The following is a 12,528-nucleotide window of genomic DNA, read 5'->3' on the forward strand; positions in this document are numbered from 1 at the left end:
TACAATCAGCTCAATTATATTAATTGGTGATAATCTACACTTCAATCTAAACATAGACGACAGCTTTTAAATAGTTTAAGGGGTTACACTGCCCCTGATCGCATAAATGTCCCATATGCATTTTCATCGATTTCGAGTTATTGATGCAGTTTGATTCAAAATTGTGTGCTCTTTCAAAAGAGCCTATAACATCCAGCGCTTTGTTCTAGAAATCAGGAGGAAATCCAGTTTTTTCGCGAAAACTTAACACGTAGCCTTATGTATGGGACAAACTTCAAATGCGTTTTTCTCAGCTTGCTGTTTTTGCATATGGGACATTTATGCGAACATGGGCAGTACATAAATGTAAATTGGCATAAATCTCAGAGGTTGGTATGAGAACACATTTAAACTTTTTTAAATCTATTTTCAAGACATTAAAATATATATTTGCCATTGCCGAGAAATAACAATTTGAAGTTGACAATTTAAAAAAAATGGGTGCCACAATATCTCAACACTGCTTTGACCAAATCGGCTCATAATGTTGGTGCACACTCGTTGAACTGGTTCTGTGTGCCAGACGAAGGCCGATATTCAAAAAAGTTTGTTTTTAAATAAGATAAAAATATTTTTATGTTTTTCATATAAAAGCTAGAGAGCTTTTGATTCTTGCATTTTTCAAATATGCTAGAGAACTTTTGATTCTTGCATTTTTCAAATATGCAAAATTCAAAAATCGGGCATCGTCATGCACACGGAAGGTCTTGTGAGTCTTATCCCCAATTTCAGCCAATTTGGTCCATCCTATCTTGAGAAAAAAATGTTCACAAAATTTGACAGTTTGCTTTACGCATGGCAAAATTTTGTGCTTAAATCGTCTCTTACTCAGTTTAATAATGAAATATCTTCATGAAACTTCCAGGAGTGATCATCTTTTAAGTGGATTTAATAAATTTTCTTTAATAAGTTTTTTTGCATTTTCTACAAAAAATATATATATTTCCGGGCAAAAATTTGATTTATTTTTTCAATTTCGGGAATTCCGGGACAAATTATTAAAAAAATCCCGGGATTCGGGAATTCCCGGTTTTGGAAAAATCCCGGAATTTTTGTCCCGGGAATTCACGGGATGGACGCACTACAACGAATAGTGTTAACATTTTAATGAAAAATGTAAGAATCGACGAAAACAAAAACAATAGTGATAAAAAACTTTTTGCCATGCTAAACATCTAACATTTTTTAAACTTCAAATGATTTTTTAATTAACCCAAACATGCAAAAATGATCCTAAACGCAGGAGAGTGCAAATTAAATTGATTTCAGCTGATTGCACTCAAATTTCCTTTGAAATTTTGAAGTTCTTTGAAAACATTTTTTTATCCCCTGATTTTTCGGGCCAACTTTGAAAGGGGTGTAATTTGTACCAGCATTAGAAAAAAAATTCAAGGCTCTTTTCTTTCAAGCAGTGTTTTAAAACTGTAAAATATACTTTGTGTTACGCGCGGAAAAGCGCTAAACGCACCTCGCGTCCTGACCGGCGCATCCCAGATGGCAATCGTGCCGTCAGAAGAAACTGTCAATTAATTGAAAGTCATCTCGCGATGGCAAATTGACGGTGAACAGCTAGGAAACCGATTGGAAGTGCACTTTGTGCACGAACAATATTATTCTGTAGTACATTTTAGTGAATTTTGAAATTATAACCCATCAGGGCATCCCGTGAAGCAACAGTAAGTTAACTTTATTAGATTATGCACTTAGCATTTCATGCGATGCTTTTCTTACCTAAAACCTAGATTTGCCAGGCCATCATGCATGTGCTCAAGGAGCTCGCAGATCGACCATTTTTGAACTTAAGAACAATAATTGTTTCGAGTTACTAAACGTAAGTTTGCATAATTCTAAAATGATAATTAATAAATAATAAATTGTATTCCTAGGCAATTTGTAACTAGCCGTTTAAAACCAGCTCAAATCGCCAAATACAAACCTAGTTAAGCAAAAACTGAGCGTATTTCTTCGGTGGTTACAAATACGGAAAAATCCTCGATCCCGTTGCCAGCAAGGGCAACACTTTGTGATTGCAAATTCATTTCAAGTTTGAAAAATAATCCTTAAGAATGTCCTTTTTTAAAACAAAAAACAAATTGAAAAAAATCTTTGTCTCGGAATTTTTGCACCATCATGCACTATGGCTCAAAAGATGTCATTTTATATATCCCCAAAAAAATATCAAATCATTTCGAGATTTTTTTTTAATTCTACTTTTAGTGATTAAAAGTTAAAAATAAAACCTTTTTTTCGTATCAGCCCCCGAAATTGTATGGATGCTTGTATGAAAAGTCGTTTTTAAATTCTTGTTCTAAAATATTTAATGTAAAAGACTATGTTAGTTGCAGTGTTAAAAGCAAATGTTAAGCTGTTCAACCAAGTGCTTTATCACAAACTTTCGACAGCTACTGTACCCCTTCCTCCCCCTTTGGCAAGGGGGACGCCCATCTGGCTATTCTAGGACTTGTCAAGAAGCCGCCTCAGATGCCGCCGGATAACAAGAGTGGGAAAATTGAAAGCTAACCAGGTCCGCTGGCAACACTTGCGTGACCACATGGGATACTGCGAGGAATGCGTGTATGATTTCCGTGTTTTGGTTTCAGGGTCCTTAAGGTATAAACTTGGCAAAGTCAAGTGGCACGCAACATTAGATTGGGGTGTCTTAGAGAGGCGAAGAATGCTCAAATTTGACGAGGTTGAGCAACACTCAGAGTGACAGTAATTTGGTGAAACTTAATATCTTGCTAATAAGACAACCCGAAAAGCTACACGAGGGCGAACAAAATTGACGCGGCGGTTCCTCAGAAGTTAGCAAATTTATATCAAGGCGAGCTCGTTTTTTTTTTTTTGCTTCTTTGAAGATCGAATTACGTCCGAAACTCTTCACAGCTGAATTGTCACGTTTAGATGACTCCCGGTTTTTCGGGGTCGGAGTATGCAGCCACAGAAGAAGCAAAACAAACAAAGTAGAAACTCCGGCAGGATAAATCAGATTTAATTCAATTTGAAACCTGTCACGGAGCGTCCGTTTTGCGGCCAAATTAGCCCCATCTGGGGACTAAACACACTCGCATCTGCGCATATGTTAATCAATCGCCCAATCTGGCCGTGCTGCCGGCTTGTAATTCATGCGTATCGGTCCTAATTTGACGTGAGCGATTTGTGGCCACAGCATCCGCCGGACCTCTTGTTGACAGAGAGTGCGACCAAACCCGTGGCCAAACAGCGCAAGCAAAACTTTGAGGGTTTGGGGTGGAAAATCAATTTCGATACGCACCACTGCAGATCAATCCAGTGTCGGTCAGACAGGCCCGAAAGGAAATCTAAGATCTGCGCGAGTTTGGAGTTGGCAGGCTGCGAGTTGACGGAGCGATTCGCAACGCACCGCGTGGACTGTGATTGTTAGTGATTTGCGCAGGCCCATTGTCAATTCGGAATGGCTCAATTTGGACGTGGTTTTTGCTGATTGATCGCGGCATGGTTCCCGGGGGTAGTAGCCGGAGCAGTCCCGGCGTGACCGATTCCGCTGGCGTTCCAGTTTCTATTGAGTAGTCGCGTGATGTGGGGATTGGATTGGGCAGGGCTGAGGAGTTTCAAACTCTTTTAACCCTGTACTGCCCAATTTTTTTTTTTCGAAAAATTTGAGCAGCTTTTGTTCTACGATAAACTTTACTTTTCTTTTTTTATGTTTTTCTTGTTTAATTTTTAGTATTATAATTTGTTAATTTATCATGCTAATTCTTCAAGCCGAATGAGTACAGAAATTAACAGTGCGAGGAAAAAGCTACCGCACATCTGGCGCGCCGGGGAATCGAACCCCCGGCGCGCCAGATGTGCGGTAGCTTTTTCCTCGCACTGTTAATTTCTGTACTCATTCGGCTTGAAGAATTAGCATGATAAATTAAGAAATCGCGTTGCCCTTTGCTTAGGGTAAAACAAAAAATCTTAACCTTAGGTTATAATTTGTGTTTATCTTGCTTATTTTATGTTTGTTTTTGGTAGTAGGGGAAATCTACCCATTTTAATCCTAATAAGCGGTCGTGTTTGAATGATGCTGGATAATCTAGAGTCTCCCTTGAATTTTACTAAAACCAAGTACACCAACGAGTAGAGCAAGTTTTTGTGAACATTTCTGTTTATTTTCACTTTCACTAAAAGTTATTCTATTTCTTTACCAAGCATTTAACAAAAAAAAATTCCCAAGGGTATTCTAATCGAGGCGAATGCATTGGGCCACGCCCATTTTTCTAATATCGGCTTAGTTCTTTTTCTTCCAACACTCTGTCGAGTGTTGCCATTTGCGCTGACAGTTCAAACGAACACTCACGAAAAGTGGCATTTATAGGGAAAGTTTCCTGGCATCGCTGGCTGTGCTGCTGGTGGTGTTGACGGCCAGCCTTTGTTCTTTTTTGCCTTCGTCTCTCGCTCGGTTTTCTTCAGCCTTCGAGTGGAATGCAAAGTGAAAATTGAAACGTCAAACGACTTGGCGCGTTTGTTTTTTTGATGGCGCTTGCTAATTTATTACATTTTTCGGGATTATTCTTCAAGTGAGTGCCTTACTAATGATCAAAAGAACATGTTGCCGGTAGTTGGAAGCAATTTCATATCTTAAGCGCCGTGAAAAAGTAAGCGAAAGTGAAAAGTTTGGTAATTCTCCGCCAACTCACACAGCAGTTGCCCCGACCCCTCTTCGATTTGCGTGAAACTTTGTCCTAAGGGGTAACTTTTGTCCCTGATCACGAATCCGAGGTCCGTTTTTGATATCTCGTGACGGAGGGCGGTACGACCCTTCCATTTTGAACATGCGAAAAAGAGGTGTTTTCAATAATTTGCAGCCTGAAACGGTGATGAGATTGGTGTCAACGGACTTTTATGTAAAATTAGACGCCCGATTTGATGGCGTACTCAGAATTCCGAAAAAACGTATTTTCATCGAAAAAACACTAAAAGTTTTAAAAATTCTCCCATTTTCCGTTACTCGACTGTAAAATTTTGGAACATGTCATTTTATGGGAAATTTAATGTACTTTTCGAATCTACATTGTCCCAGAAGGGTCATTTTTTCATTTAGAACAAAATATTTCATTTTAAAATTTCGTGTTTTTTCTAACTTTGCAGGGTTATTTTTTAGAGTGTAACAATCTTCTACAAAGTTGTAGAGCAGACAATTACAAAAATTTTGATATATAGACATAAGGGGTTTGCTTATAAACATCACGAGTTATCGTGATTTTACGAAAAAAAGTTTTGAAAAAGTTGGTCGTCATCGATCATGGTCACCCGCGACAGACACGGACGACGAAACAAAGAGAAACGCAAAAAGTAACTTTTTCAAAACTTTTTTTCGTAAAATCGCGATAACTTGTGCTGTTTATAAGCAAACCCTTTATGTCTATATATCAAAATTTTTGTAATTGTCTGCTCTACAATTTTGTAGAACATTGTTACACTCTAAAAAATAACCCTGCAAAGTTAGAAAAAACACGAAATTTTAAAATGAAAAATTTTGTTCTAAATGAAAAATGACCCTTCTGGGACAATGTAGATTCAAAAGTACATTAAATTTCCCATAAAATGACATGTTCCAAAATTTTTACAGTCGAGTAACGGAAAATGGGAGAATTTTTAAAACTTTTTAGTGTTTTTTCGATGAAAATACGTTTTTCGAATTTGAGTACGCCATCAAATCGGGCGTCTAATTTTACATAAAAGTCCCGTTGACACCAAATTTCTATCTCATCACCGTTTCAGGCTGCAAATTATTGAAAAACACCTCTTTTTTCGCATGTTCAAAAATGGAAGGGGTCGTACCGCCCCTCCGTCACGAGATATCAAAAAACGGACCTCGGATTCGTGATCAGGGACAAAAGTTACCCCTTAGGACAAAGTTTCACGCAAATCGAAGAGGGGTCGGGGCAACTTTTCCCGATTTCGTGTGAGTTGGTAGAGAATGACCCAGTTAATTTTGACGATATTCATTAAGCGTTTGAGGGATTCTCGTGTGTGTCACTGTGTGTGCCAACAAAATGATGAGAAGTGGTCTCGCAAAATACAAATTATGATCAAAAGTGCATTAAATGTGATCTTTTTGGCCAGTATGTGGCATACATTTGCGTGCTTACTCGAGGCGGTGCTGTTGCTGGTAAGTTTATAGCCCAAATAGTATTTTTGGAGCTTTAATCGAGCATCAAACTCTCCATATGACGAAGATAGGTGTTTGATTGGAAAGGGTAGATTTCCCCTATTTGGTATATTCTACCATCTCGTATCATTACATTTTGCCTATCTAATTTTTTCTTGTTTTCACGGTCACTTTTTCATTTATTTGGTTGTGTTTCACATATTTTGAAATAAAATGGCACCATTATCATTTAAATTGTACAAAAATGTGTAGAGACGTAGTCTGGGACACTAGAAAAATTACTGCATACTTTTTTTACTCAAAATACAGGAAATGTTAGTAAAAACACAGCCAAAGTTGACCCCTAAAAAAACATTAAAAAAAAACATTAGCAATGTTCCATAAAACATGTTATATAGTTTAATTGATTGAAAAATGTTGAATTTACAAATAAATTAAATAAAATTTTCACTCAATAATTCGTTTAGCAAATAAGTCACTCAGTCAATCATTTTTTTTAATAAAGTCATTGGAAATTTCAAGGGGCAAAACAAAGAATTATTTATTTATGAAAAGAACAATCAGTGGTCCAAACCACATTTTTTATTATTTGTTATTGTAGATTTTGACCAATTTTGCAAAACCCATTTTGTTATTATTTTTATTTAGCTTAATATGGCCAGAACAATAAAAAAAATGACAGATTTTGTCCAGGACATTATTTTGGCCACGAAATGTGGTCTAATTTTTTATTTTGCTTAATATTTTGCTTAAAAAAAATCAAATATTTTTCCGGAAATTTTCTAAGTGTTCTAAGTGTCCATAATCCAATTTTTTATAACTTTTTATTTTGCTTTCTATGGCTAGAACTATGGGAAAATTGTGTCCAATTTTATCAATGACATTATTTAGGCCACAAAATCGTTGCCGTGTTGCTAACTTGTCTTACGTAAATTTTGGGCCAAATTGGGTTAAGAACGCCATTTTGTGCAGCTCACAATGCCTCACCTTTTGACCTTCACAGATCCCCAAAATTCGATTTCAATCCTGAGATATTCAACAAAAAACGAAAAAACTCCGTGCATTTTTGTCTTTTTACACATGAAAGTAGCCTCAATCTTCTCGTGCTATCTTTTCACTCCCTGACAGCTGGCCAAAGGGATTTCAGGTCAGAACGCGTTTGACGCACGTACAAGCCCGACTACCGTAAACATGCTTAATTATAACTGGGGACTCCAGCAACCAACTTCAACCAAACTTCGGGACAATGCACATAATGGTCAGCCAACCAAAAAGGTGTTTGTTATTGTTTACATTGCGTGCTTTCGTTTTTGTTTATTCAAGGTCAAACATAAAAACGCGTTTTTCTCGCAACGTCGAAATGGCGGGTGTGACAAGATAGCACGACGACGTCGAAATGTGATCTTTTTGCCAAAACTTTTAGGCTGGTACAAATTGTATTCAAAGTTTTTGTGTTGTTTTTGACAATAACAGAACTTGAACTTTTTAAGTTTTCTGCTCGCGTAATGCTTATTTATGTAAATTTAATCATTTAAAGACGTTTTAATCTTTTTTACAAAATTTAAATTTTGGGGCAAAAGACGAAAAAATTCAATTATATTTTCTATTTTTCTATTTAAAAATTGAAAGTTTAGAGTTCACATCTTCTTCTTCTCTCAAAGTTGTTGCTTTTACAGACCAAACCCGGACATGATTAACTGCAGAACAGTCAAACAAATTCAAGTTCCAATGGTTTAAAATATACAAACATGTTTTGTAACAGAAAACTCGATAAACAAGACTGTGGTTGATCTGTACCTGTAAATGTCATTTCGTTCCTTGCACAATAGAAGTTCAAATGGCATCTTGGGTGACACTTTTGCTAGTGTATACACTTAACACAAAAACCCCAATTAACAGTAAATCACTGTGCTCAAGCAAAACAAAATAAAAACGTTCTGTTCAATCCTATGGAGTATAACCCTATAATAAATCACCAATTGTCACAGGCCTCGGGCACTGCGTTCGGCAGATCGAAATCGGGTATCGGATAGACGACGTTCGATAAGATCTGGAAGCATTAATACCTATATTTTCCAACCCCTCATCGGTCCCAGACTCCAAGCGCCTCCACGAGCAAGACTGCTTGGGAAGGGTAGCCAAATTCATGGAATTCCCTCGTTTCCCAGGCAGCGTCCCAGCTGGTACAACGGATTAGGCCTAAGATGCCGGCCGCCGTGGATGATGGATTGACGCGAAGATTTTTGAGTCGGAACACTAGGGCAAGTACACACAATTGCCCGCGCCAAGTCCACACGCTGCGAGTGTCGGAGATTAGGTTTCTTCTCTTGTCCAGCTGCTGAATCGATGGCGAGCTATATCGCGCTACCCAGACCTCTCAATTGCCTCAAAAGCTCAACGGGATTCACGCCGCGAATGCTTTGTTGATGGTCACTTCTTGGCGGCGGGGAAGGTTCACACGGTTGGTCGGTCCTCTTGGGTGGAGAGTGACATCGAAAAGGCTCACAGCTGAGCCCGGATGAGAGAGAACGATGACTTGGAGGAGCTACTCAGCAGTCTAATTATTTGGTGATGATTGGTCATTTGCGCAGATTACATTGGACACTTCTCTGATGAGATGGATGATTAGGATGGATTTGGAGACGGCGGTGGTGGAACAGCTCAATGGTACTCGGGAAGGTTGAAGTACATTGCCTTTCACCAAATTTGAACGTTGAGTGATGATTAACTGGTAAAGGGCAATTATTGTGCCATAATTGCTGCTTGAAAATGTCATCAAAGTTTGTGTCTTTATATCTTCAAGCAAATCTTCTTTAATTTTAATTCAATTTCATTAATTTTGGTGAAAGAAATTTGTTAAGTTTAATGATTATTTTAATAAATTTTACTTACTTACGGTCAAGTATGTCTTAAAAACCAAAATTAGCCAAACCTAATTGCTCCAATCTCGATTAACCAGAAAAAAAACATCGATCACCGTCACTCACGATCGTCTGGGACTGATTCCATCGAATTTAAAACCCCCAAACGAGACCTCCTCCTTGACACAGGACACGCACCGGATGAACGTACTTACGCAGTGTGGTGTACTGATGCAGTTGACATTTTGATTAGCACATGGCACGGCACCGCAGTTGGAGTCTGGTCCCCCAAGATTTACGATGATTGACGACGTTAAGGTTTGGTCGGAGGGACCACACCACGCGGGGCAACGCCGAGTTCATCTCATTAATCACGGTCGTTGTTTTTAATATGCAATAATAAATGTTCAGCCGTTTCATCTACTAGTTATCTCGTACGACCCCGTCACACGCGGGTAGACCTCGTTACCGCAGAGTAATGTTGAAATAATAAGGACTTTGGCACGCCGCTGGTTATAATCGAATTAGTTTATTAAGTTTGGCAGTTTAAGCGAGGAAATTATAGAGCAGTTCCGTCCGCGGAGGGACACTTACGAAAATGTGTCTGACCTACTAAACGCGCAGGTCGTAAAGCGTTTAGCGTGTGGAGTTGGACCTCCACAGTCGACGGCGCACTTTAGTAGTGTGGTGTGGCCGGTAGTACCAATTAACGTCACTTATTCAATTCACCTTAACAATTATACGGAGGGGTTCCAGCGACGGACGCACAACCAGAAACCGCTAGTTAAATATTAATTAGTGCCCATAACAGTCGCGGCGGCTAATTGCAACGGGATTATGTTAAGCTCAATTAGCCTATTACCGATTTTTTCGTGGATTTATGGACTCTTTTCCCCTCTTGGACAAAGACAGCCAAATTGGCGTCTCGAGTTTCGCATCCCATTGAGAAACAAAAAAAAAATGGCGCCTAAATGTCACCGCTGACAGGCGCGGCGCGACCACACGCCGCACCGGTGGTGGCCATAATTCGTAATTAATTCAGCTGAATTTCTTGGGATGCTTGTTTTTGTTTACCTCCAATAAACTCGCACACAAGCGCCGAGCGTGTACATACGACTGAGCTTCACCTTAATTAAACGATTATGCATAAATTTATACGTTCGACTTAAGCTTTTTTTTTTTAATTTATATTTATTCAAATTTCTTTTTCATGTACATTCATTCAGTTAAAATATTATTGAGTGTCCAATCACAAACGATGACTTTTCACCTCAATTTTAAATACTAGCAACTTTCATTTATTCATGAAATATTGTAGCTTTCGCTATTCAGTGATTTCAAATGTAGGAGGTTCTACATGTACAAAAGGGATACCTTAAAACTAACTTATAAACTATTCGACTTAAGCTAATTATTTCATTCTTTTCACGTATTTTTTTCTCTCTCCCTCTTTTATTTTACAGGTGAGCTTGGGATGCTGATTTTATTGCAACTGGACAGATGAACCCCCGGGCAATGTGCAGTTTGGGAGATATACGACCGTGGCCTTGCTGTAAAAAGGTTTTGTATTCGGAGAATTTTGCAGTAAATTTTTGAAATTTAAGAAAATTTGTTGTTTTTTAACGTTAAAAAAAATTTAAAACCATAACAACACTTTCTCAAAAATATCCACCCTTATTCCAAATCCGTGAAATTTGGGTATCTTTGCGAATTCGGTACTTCCCATGAATGCGCAGTTGGAAATAACTCAAGAATACCAAGCTTTTTTTTTCTTAACCTTTTTTTATTAGGTCCTTTTAGGTGCTGTGACCAGGTTGGGACCAAGGATCAGTAAAACAATATATATAATAACAAAAAAAACTCCTTAAATTCCATACTTGGAGATCATGTAACTGACGAGGGTTACTTGGTCTAAGCGGGTCTTGCAGGTCTTGAACCTGCCGATGTACTCGGAGAAAATCCCCCACAGCTCAGCCGAACTGTAGAGTACCTCCCCGGCTTCCTTCTCCGTGGCTCCACCGTCTCGGGGGCCACCTTGGCTGCTTCCTGCGGGACGAGAGCGATCCTTGGATTTTCCGTCCGGAACTGCGCACGGCAGCGGAGAGAACTCCGCCGGCGTAAACGCCGGAACTGCTGGACTCTGCTTCTCCGCCTTCCTTGCCGGCGGTTTCGGTTTCGACGCCTGCTGGCGCCTCCGGATGAAGTCCGCACGCTTAGGGCAGCTGCGGTCCGTGGCTTCGTGGGCTCCAGAGCAGTTGGCACCTCGCTTCGGCTCGGCTTCTTGGACTTTGCACTCGTCCGTCTTGTGGGAACCCCCACAGTTGTTGCACCTCCCTTTCAGGTGACAGTTCCTGGTTCCATGACCCAGCTGCAAACAGTTCCTGCACTGGGTCACGTTCGGCCGCTTGTTCCGGTAGGCCTCCCACCGGATGATAGTGCTTGCCACAACTTTCATTGCAGAGAGCTTCTTCAGATTGGTGTATCCCTTGGGAAAGACCACAATGTACGGAGTTTCGTCCACGGTGGACTTTTCCTTCCGCTTGATGATATGCACCTCCAGCGCGTCCAGCTTGAGATCCCTCTTCAGAAGGTACTTGACCTCGTCCGGTTTCAGTTCATCAGGAAAACCACGAAGAACCACCCGATGATTTCGTTCGCTCCGCCGATCGTGGGTGTAGAATTCCACTTTCTTCTTCTTGAGTAGCTCTTGCAACTTGTCAAAATCTTTGACAGAGAAGCAGGTCACCTTGGTTCCAAATCGGGTTAGTTTGTAAATCGGTTTGAAACCTAATTTACAACTTTCCACTATCGCCACGAGCTTGTAAAAATCCGTGGTGTTCTTCACCACCAAAGGTGGTTGCTTTTGTTTACCTGCCGACTGGCCGGGTGGTGGAACCGCCGGGGCGTCCCCTCCTCCTGCTGGGCTGGCATTGTTGTTGTTTTTGTTATCCGCTAGCGGGCTGAACTTGTTGTTGTTGAGCAGGGTCTTCTCAAATTTTTCTCCTTCGATGCCGATTCCATTGACCTCGCTGGACTTCTTCCGCTTCCGATTCCCGCGGACGGGACGAAAATCTTCCTCCTCGGAGGATTCCTCCAAGCACGCGAGATGACAACACGAGCAAAACACGTCTTAACTTGTCGCTGGCTGGCGACTGAGTCGAATACCAAGCTTTGATACGATTGATTTACTATTAATAACACGAGAAGATCAAAACCTGCAAAACCAAGATCTCAACATGTTGCTGTGCTTTGGTATTCTCCCGTGAAAATTGCAATTTTTGAGCTTGAAAAATCACGAAGTATATACATCATTATTATTTCACACATTTAAATGCAATAAGAGCCACAAATTACTTGTGCACACTCTTAAATTTCAAAAAGTTTCAACTGAGTTGCCTCCTGTGAGGATTGAACTCACGACCGCTGGTTTACGAGACCAGCGCTCTACCACTGAGCTAAAGAGGCACCGTAATCTGGGGTGAATCGGGA

At 39.9% G+C, this 12,528-nt stretch overlaps 1 protein-coding gene and 1 non-coding gene across 2 annotated transcripts in view; one reads left to right on the plus strand and one right to left on the minus strand.

Annotated features, from left to right (window-relative positions):
• The window catches only part of LOC6034332 (NADPH oxidase 5), a 125,191-nt gene that overhangs the window by 44,520 nt on the left and 68,143 nt on the right, over positions 1-12,528 (plus strand). The gene's annotated exons all lie outside the window — the stretch shown is intronic.
• Trnat-cgu lies at positions 12,433-12,504 on the minus strand. The gene has a single exon. It is a non-coding gene; the product is annotated as a tRNA-Thr (tRNA).

The sequence above is a fragment of the Culex quinquefasciatus genome, chromosome 2 (genome assembly GCF_015732765.1).
Source record: "Culex quinquefasciatus strain JHB chromosome 2, VPISU_Cqui_1.0_pri_paternal, whole genome shotgun sequence".
NCBI classification, from domain to species: Eukaryota; Metazoa; Arthropoda; class Insecta; order Diptera; family Culicidae; genus Culex; species Culex quinquefasciatus.